Genomic DNA, 7,765 nt, shown 5'->3' on the forward strand with positions numbered 1-7,765 from the left:
GAAACAGAAATTACCTCAATCTGCAGACATCATAATCAACATAGCGAAAGCAATAGATATACAAGAGATTTGATTTATGATGTTTGGGAAGGATGAAATTTTCATATCAGATTATGGATCTTTCCTCCATAGATTGAAAATCGAATGTTGTTTTCCCCTTTTTGCTTCGATAACGGTAAAAAATTTTAAAAAAGGGAAATGTTATTGGCACTCCAAAAATCTCATTCTACACTCCTCACAAGTGTATTTTTCTTTCCAAATATAGAAAGTTTGGAGTGTAGAATGAGATTTTTGGAGTGCCAATAACAATTTCCTTAAAAAAAACCCAATTTTATTTTCCGAAGCCAACGGTCAGAAATTTAAAGAGCGCTAATGAAAACGACGTCGTAGTCTTGCAATTCATATTTAAACAGACTTGTTCCTTTAGGTCAGTTTAGTTTTGTAGATTTAAAGAACGATTTCAAGATTGAATTTAAATTGAAAAATCCGTTGGCCTTAATACCACATGTAAGAAGAAATATAGACTTATAGATTAACTCATTAGCCCAGATCATAAGGATTAATCAACTAAACCACAACCCCTTGATTATGTATGTAATATGAAAGCAAGAACATAAGCAATTACAGCGGCACATACCTGCAGACATATTCGTAGATGAAGATGCCATGAAAATCTGCCAAAAACCTTCTCCTCCGTGAAAACTCGATACTCTCCGGATTATAGGCAATTGGAACAATAAGAGCGTGTCTTTGCAAAAGCAGGGGCTTGTGTTTTTATACAACAAGTTTCGGATCACCTATAACAATCCTACAAGGAGTATGAAACTAAATCCTTGTACAATCATGAGTACTAAATTCAAGTCCCAAACAGAGTTCTAGTCCAAAAGAAAACTGGATTTACTCTTATAAACAAACTGAGACTTTATTACTTTATACTAATCTGAAATAACTAAACCATATGAATCATACTCATATTCTAACACTCCAGGGTCCAGTGGTGGTAAGGAATTGTCAACGCAAACATGAACACAGTCATGAAGAAGAATCCCATCAGTTGGATTGCAAATCTGCCCATGTAATCAATGAATGCAACAGTGAACCAGTATCCAGGGACAGTGCTGCACATAGCTATTAGGGTTTGTGCTCTTGCAATTTTGTACACCTCATAAATTGCATTCATGCTATCAGCTTTTGGGATCCACCCGATTGCGCTAAAAATGCCTTTTTGGAAGAGATTTTGGCTGTAGAACGCAATGTCTAGCAAGAACCAAGTGGAAGTGGTGCAAAGCAAGTGAAGACAGTGGTGATCCGCGAATTGCTTGGTCAACAAGCCAAAGCTGTTGGACTTCTCTTGAGTAATTTTCTCTAGCTTTTCCTCTTCAGCTTCAAGCTGAACTTGGAGAATCTTAGACATGTCTGAGGCAGCCTGTTTAGCGTTTTTTGCTACGAGGGCTGTGTAACGAGCTGTTTCGGGCATTTTCATACGCCAGTAGTAAGTTAAAATAGCAGGAAGGGTGCCGACCATTAGAACGATACGCCAGACAAAGTCAGCTTGAGGTGCAAGAGAGGCGGCTCTGTCCACAGAGTATGCAGGAGCCTTGAAAGAGTGATCAAACGCGGCTGCCACAATCAAAGCCACAATCCCACCAGCCAAAATCTGAAATCCTTTCATGGAAAACACAGCGGCAATAAATGCCTCACGAGTCTTTTTGTTGGCATACTCGGACATGATTGTGGCTGAGAGGGGATAGTCACCACCAATGCCAAATCCAAGACAGAACCGGAAGAAACAGAGTGTGGTAATCACGCTCTTTGGGTGATCAGAAAACGATAGGACGCAACGGAGCATAAAACCATGAGAACAAGGGTCATACGATAAACCTTTTTTCGACCCAGTTTGTCTCCGAGCCATCCAAAAAAGAGCTGGCCGGCTAAGGTACCACATAAAGCCACACGGTCCATTAACAGCAGCAGCCACATTGGGAGGCAATGTACCGGGCTTTGGGTGAGTTAGCTCGGTGTAGTATATACGACCGAGTAACTTGGACACCAAGGAAATGCAGAAGAGATCATAAGCATCAGTGAAAAATCCCCTTCCAGCAATCACAATTGATGTGAAGTGGTAATTGAGTCTTGGTCACATCTAGTGCATTAAGCACTCCTAATTGCTCTATAGCAATTGCGTGCTATAAAGCTTAGTAATTGTCACAACTTATAACAATACTAATCTTCCTTCAACAGTTCACTGTAAATTAAGTTCTTCTGCATAAGAAAAAGGAATAATGATCAACTGCATCAGAAGCAAGAACATACCAAAAAAATATAAAAGGACAATAATAAATCCCATCTTTATTGTCACAAATTAAAATCCACAACCCTTGTAGAAGCATATGATTAAAGAAATATTAGCATCTATTGGCATATGAGTAAATTGGTACCTGCTGCTTGTTGTAACTTAGCATTTAGAGGAGGGAGATGAAGATGTGTTGTTGGTTTATGGCGTGGATATCAATGAGAAGGTAGCTGACTATTTAAGGGGTTGATAATACTTCAATGGCAAGAATCAATTCTAGCATCTATTGGCATATACCTGCCTTGAGCTTCTGTCTCAGCTGCTCGAGGAGTCAACTCTCCCTCCCTCCCTCCCTCCCTCCCTCCTCTCTCTCTCTCTCTCTCTCTCTCTCTCTCTCTCTCTCTCTCTCTCTCTCTCTCTCGCATTTGCTTCCATTTATTAACGATTAAATTATCTCTTGGAATTAACTCACAGTTTCTTCTGGCATTTCCTCGATTGGTAGCAACAATGAAGGTAGTGTCGCACCATTCCGTTATTGGGTTTCTTGCGCTTATCATATTGCATATAAACAATGAAAGAGTAGGAGAAAAATTTGCTATTCAAATTCAGAATATTAATAAATTCCATTTCATCAACATCTTAATTAATTATTATGATCTGTTAGTTTAATTTTTAATTTCGGATTTTATGGAGTTCGGCACTGGACCTGGAAAGAGTCGGTTGCTTTTTGGAAACCCAAGTCATAACTTTTTTAATGCTATTTTGGAAGTTGGAAGTCATGGTCTAACATTCATGCCACAGAAGGAACAGTGATGCAAGCAAAGTCGAAGACAACCATTTATATAAGGGGCTTATTTTGGCACATTATTTTTAGTCTTGCACACACTTTTCATTTTTATTTTTTTAATCGGAAAATAAAATTAAATGAAAAAGCAAAAGCAATTCTTTGACAAACAATAGCGTTAGTAGGTTAAATTGTTAGTTGCTAGGGTAGAGAGGGATGGGTGGGGATCGATGCTGCACCAAGTTATATAAACATAATTATTTTTCACCACTGCGAGAAAGCACCGTTTGCAAAAAAAAAAAAAAAAAAACAAAAAAAAAAAAAAAAGCAATTCTTTGACAAATAATAGTGTTAGTGGGTTAAATTGTTAGTTGCTAGGGTAGAGAGGGATGGGTGGGGATCGAAGCTGCACCAAGTTATATAAACATAATTATTTTTCACCACTGCGAGAAAGCGCTGTTTGCAAAAAAAAAAAAAAAAAAAAAAAAGAAGTAATTCTTTGACAAATAATAGTGTTAGTGGGTTAAATTGTTAGTTGCTAGGGTAGAGAGGGATGGGTGGGGATCGAAGCTGCACCAAGTTATATAAACATAATTATTTTTCACCACTGCGAGAAAGCGCTGTTTGCAAAAAAAAAAAAAAAGAGCAATTCTTTGACAAATAATAGTGTTAGTGGGTTAAATTGTTAGTTGCTAGGGTAGAGAGGGATGGGTGGGGATCGAAGCTGCACCAAGTTATATAAACATAATTATTTTTCACCACTGCGAGAAAGCGCTGTTTGCAAAAAAAAAAAAAAAAAAAAAAAAAAAAAAAGCAATTCTTTGACAAATAATAGTGTTAGTGGGTTAAATTGTTAGTTGCTAGGGTAGAGAGGGATGGGTGGGGATCGAAGCTGCACCAAGTTATATAAACATAATTATTTTTCACCACTGCGAGAAAGCGCTGTTTGCAAAAAAAAAAAAAAAAAAAAAAAAAAAAGTGTTTTATCATTTCGTCTAAATTGGTTTTACGCTTCAAGGATTCCATTGCCATTTTTTGAGTTTTGTGTTTGTCTTACCTAGGAGTCCAACATGAAGTGACTTCCATTTTTGCAATTTCAACTGTGCCAACATACTATGATAAAACACATCACCGGACAAGTTCGGTTGGCTGTTATATTTCAAAATGATATTTTCTTTGAGGAATTGTTTTCCCCAACATCTTGTTTTGCAAGCTCCTCGACCACTGGAACACCGACTTGCTCAGCCATAGCAGCAACCTATACCATGGGTTAAATAGCAGCCATCTGATCAACATTTGAGGCTGAGGAATTTTGCAGCGTTCCTATTGGGACCTTGATACCAAGAGTAAGACGAGGAGCTTCAGGAGTTAAAGTTTGTGTTTCCTGGCTGGAAATGACAAGAATCCCACACTCCCCCTTCTTGGCTTTCTTCTTTAGACGTTTCATGGGTCGGGCAACGTCACCAATCGCTTGGCTAAAAGACGGGGCCGTTTGCCTGTCGTTATCATCACGCTAGCAGCATCTGCCAGGGTTAGAGTTGTCGAAACTACCCTAAAAGGGGCGGCCAAAGTAGTGGTGGCTTGCACAAGAGCAGTACTTGTTGGGGAGTTATCTTGGGGAAGGCGGCTGTGACAGGAATGACCTTCTTCGGAGAAAGGGTAAGCTTTTTTCTAGCCAAGACTATCGCGACCACTTCGGCCCGTTTTATCGAGCGACCACTGAAAAAACCAATCCAGAGTCAAGACAAAGATTTTTGGTCAAATAAGCAAAACACTCAGAATAAAATTACCTTGAACCGTGTTTTTGGATTTTAGAGCAAGAGTTTTCTTTGGTCAATCACCGAAGACTTTATCTTTGACTTCTTCGATCGATGTGTTGAAGAAATCCTTGGTGTAGATATCCCACCAATCGATGAAGGTACTGGTACCGTGGGTTTTAAGGGTATTCTACCAAAGGCAAAATTTAGTGCATCGTTCTTGAAACTCTCGCTCTACTTTTTCACATTCCCTTTCTGAGGAACCAGAAAGTCGTTCTCGACTAAAAAGTGAGCAGGAGGTGAGCAGAGGCATGGAACAACCTTGGAGATAACCTAGTTGTCAAGCCATAAAATGGGGCTGGTAGACTTCCCAACTGGTCCGTCGAGCGTCATAACCAAAATGAAGGTTGTGAGCCAGCACGAACGACCCCCAATTCTGCCGAAGATTGGCGTCTTTTTTTTTCTCCTATGCGGATGTGGGAAGTCTAATAGGGGAGAGATAGTCTCTTTGACGACAAACTAAGAACTTGTCGTTGGTATGGTCGACTAGGCTAAAGAAACATTTAAAATTTATACGGCTGAGTGAGTTGGCGTAGGGCATGAAGCCAGTTAAAGGCTCATTGCTTCAGAATAGTTGAAGTTAAAACTTTCTGGCCTCAGAGTGGCAAAATAAACTTGTAACCAGATTTGAAAAACCCAGAGTGGGCTGTTCTGGTGCGGGTCGATTTTTCCAATAGTTGCCTCAGCCAAGCAGCGCGTGAGGTTGGCAAAGATGACAGGGCTAAAGGCTAAAGCTTCTGGAAGATAGCTATAGGATGCTTGGAAGTATGCTTGGAAGTGTGCTGCAGCAATGTTTTCTAGAGCTAGGTATTGTAGTTTATCTAGTTAAAACTTTCTTTGTGTGTTAGTAGTTAGTTGAGGTTTCTTTTAGTTCAACTTTTTCAAACAAATTTGTGATTGGTTTTTCACAGGAAACATTTTGATAGTTCAATAAAATCTTTTTGAGTCCAAATTTTGGTTTGATAAAGCTGATTTGAGAATTATACTTGGTTATTCTTATTAGTGAATAGCTGAAGAAATTTTGTTTGTATTTTGGGCAAAATCAATGGGAGTAAGTTTTGGTTTACTCGTAATTTGATTCATTTTGTTGTGAGCATGAGTTAGACTTTGTGATTTGTAAGTCAATTCTGCACATTGTATTGCAAAGAAGATTATGAGTTCATTGTCTTAGCACATGTTTGTAGTTTTGTGTTTTTATTGAGAAACATTCTTACGAGATTTCTGTGATTGCTTTTAATTCGGAGATGATTCTTTACTATGGTGAATCATACTCAAGTGGGAGAATGTTAGAATATGGGTATGATTCATATGGTTTAGTTATTTCAGATTAGTATAAAGTAATAAAGTCTCAATTTGTTTATAAGAGTAAATCCAGTTTTGTTTTGGACTAGAACTTTGTTTGGGACTTGAGTTTAGTACTCATGATTGTACAAGGATTTAGTTTCATACTCCTTGTAGGATTGTTATAGGTGATCCGAAACTTGTAGTAGAAAAACACAAGCCCCTACTCTCGTAAAGACGCGCTCTTATTGTTCCAATTGCCTATAATCTGGAGTGTATTGAGTTTTGCAGAGAGAAGAAGGTATTGTGCAGATTTTCAAGGCATCTTCATTTACGAATATGTCTGCAGGTATGTGTTGCTGTAATTGCTTATGTTCTTGCATTCATATAAAATTACCCCACTCTAACGATTGTGCAGGTGGTTAAGTGGGGACAGTATCGATGTTGTTGAAGTGGGCCATCGGCTTGTCGACCTAAAAAATTCTACATGGTATCATGGCCAGGGGATGGGCCTGTACTGCCATGTGATTGGGTGGGTCCGCATTGGCTCCGCGTGATTAGTGAGTCCCGATATGGCTCCACGGAGGCCAAAGATGCCATGTGATTGGGTGGGTCCCCATTGGCCCCGCGCGATTAGGTGAGTCCCGACATGGCTCCACGTGGTTGCCGATGTGTGGAATTTCACATGTGACCCATAAAATGGGGTTTCACGTGCGGGGAAGTGTTGGAAGCCCATTCTGTCCCACATCGGACAGAGAAAAGGGCAAAGACCCATTTATATAGAATTACCCCACTCTAACTAACACCATAGCCTTTTGTAATAAAAACCTCACACCTGAGGATTGTGCAGGTGGTTAAGTGGGGACAATATCGGTCTTGTTGGAGTGAGCCCTCGGCCGTCGACCTGAAAATTTCTACACATACATGATCAAAGGGTTATGGTTTAGTTGATTAATCCTTATGTTCTTGGCTGATGAGTTAATCTGTAAGTCTATATTTCTTCTTACATGGAGGCCAACAGAATTGGGTTTGTTGCGATTTACTCACTCACCTTTTCTTTGCCAATTTCGGACCCAATGCCACCACATTTGTTGTGCCGGCTGAGATTTTCCCGGCGCGCTTGAGGTCTACGTGTCATGGAATATCAAGGCTGGAGCAATTGTTGGCGCATTCGGGTTTTTGTATGCAGCACAAAGCAAGGATGCTACAAAAACTGATGCTGGCTATCCACCTGGCATTGGTGTGAAGAATTCTCTAATTATGCTTGGTGTGATCAACTTTGTCGGAATGGGCTTTACGCTCTTGGTGCCGGAATCCAAGGGCAAGTCACTTGAGGATTTGACAGGTGAGAATGAAGAAGAAAAGGCCACAGAGCAGCAGGCAGCTTCTACTACAGCTGCTCCAGTTTGATGTGATTTTACAATGGTTTTTATTTCACTTGCGATGCAATAATAAAAATGAAGTAGATATATGTTTGCTTGTGGTTTGTCTAATTGCAGAAGCAATTACACCTTGTTTTGAAATCCTTTTGGTTGTGCATGTAATTTATCATTTTACGTCTTTGTTTTGAAATATATTTCCACCCGTCTT

At 39.6% G+C, this 7,765-nt stretch overlaps 1 pseudogene; it reads right to left on the reverse strand.

Annotated features, from left to right (window-relative positions):
- Positions 1–976: 976 nt before the first annotated feature.
- On the reverse strand, positions 977–4,524 carry LOC137732744 (inorganic phosphate transporter 1-4-like; annotated as a pseudogene).
- Positions 4,525–7,765: the final 3,241 nt, after the last annotated feature.

This window comes from Pyrus communis, chromosome 4 (genome assembly GCF_963583255.1).
Source record: "Pyrus communis chromosome 4, drPyrComm1.1, whole genome shotgun sequence".
Classification (NCBI taxonomy): domain Eukaryota; kingdom Viridiplantae; phylum Streptophyta; class Magnoliopsida; order Rosales; family Rosaceae; genus Pyrus; species Pyrus communis.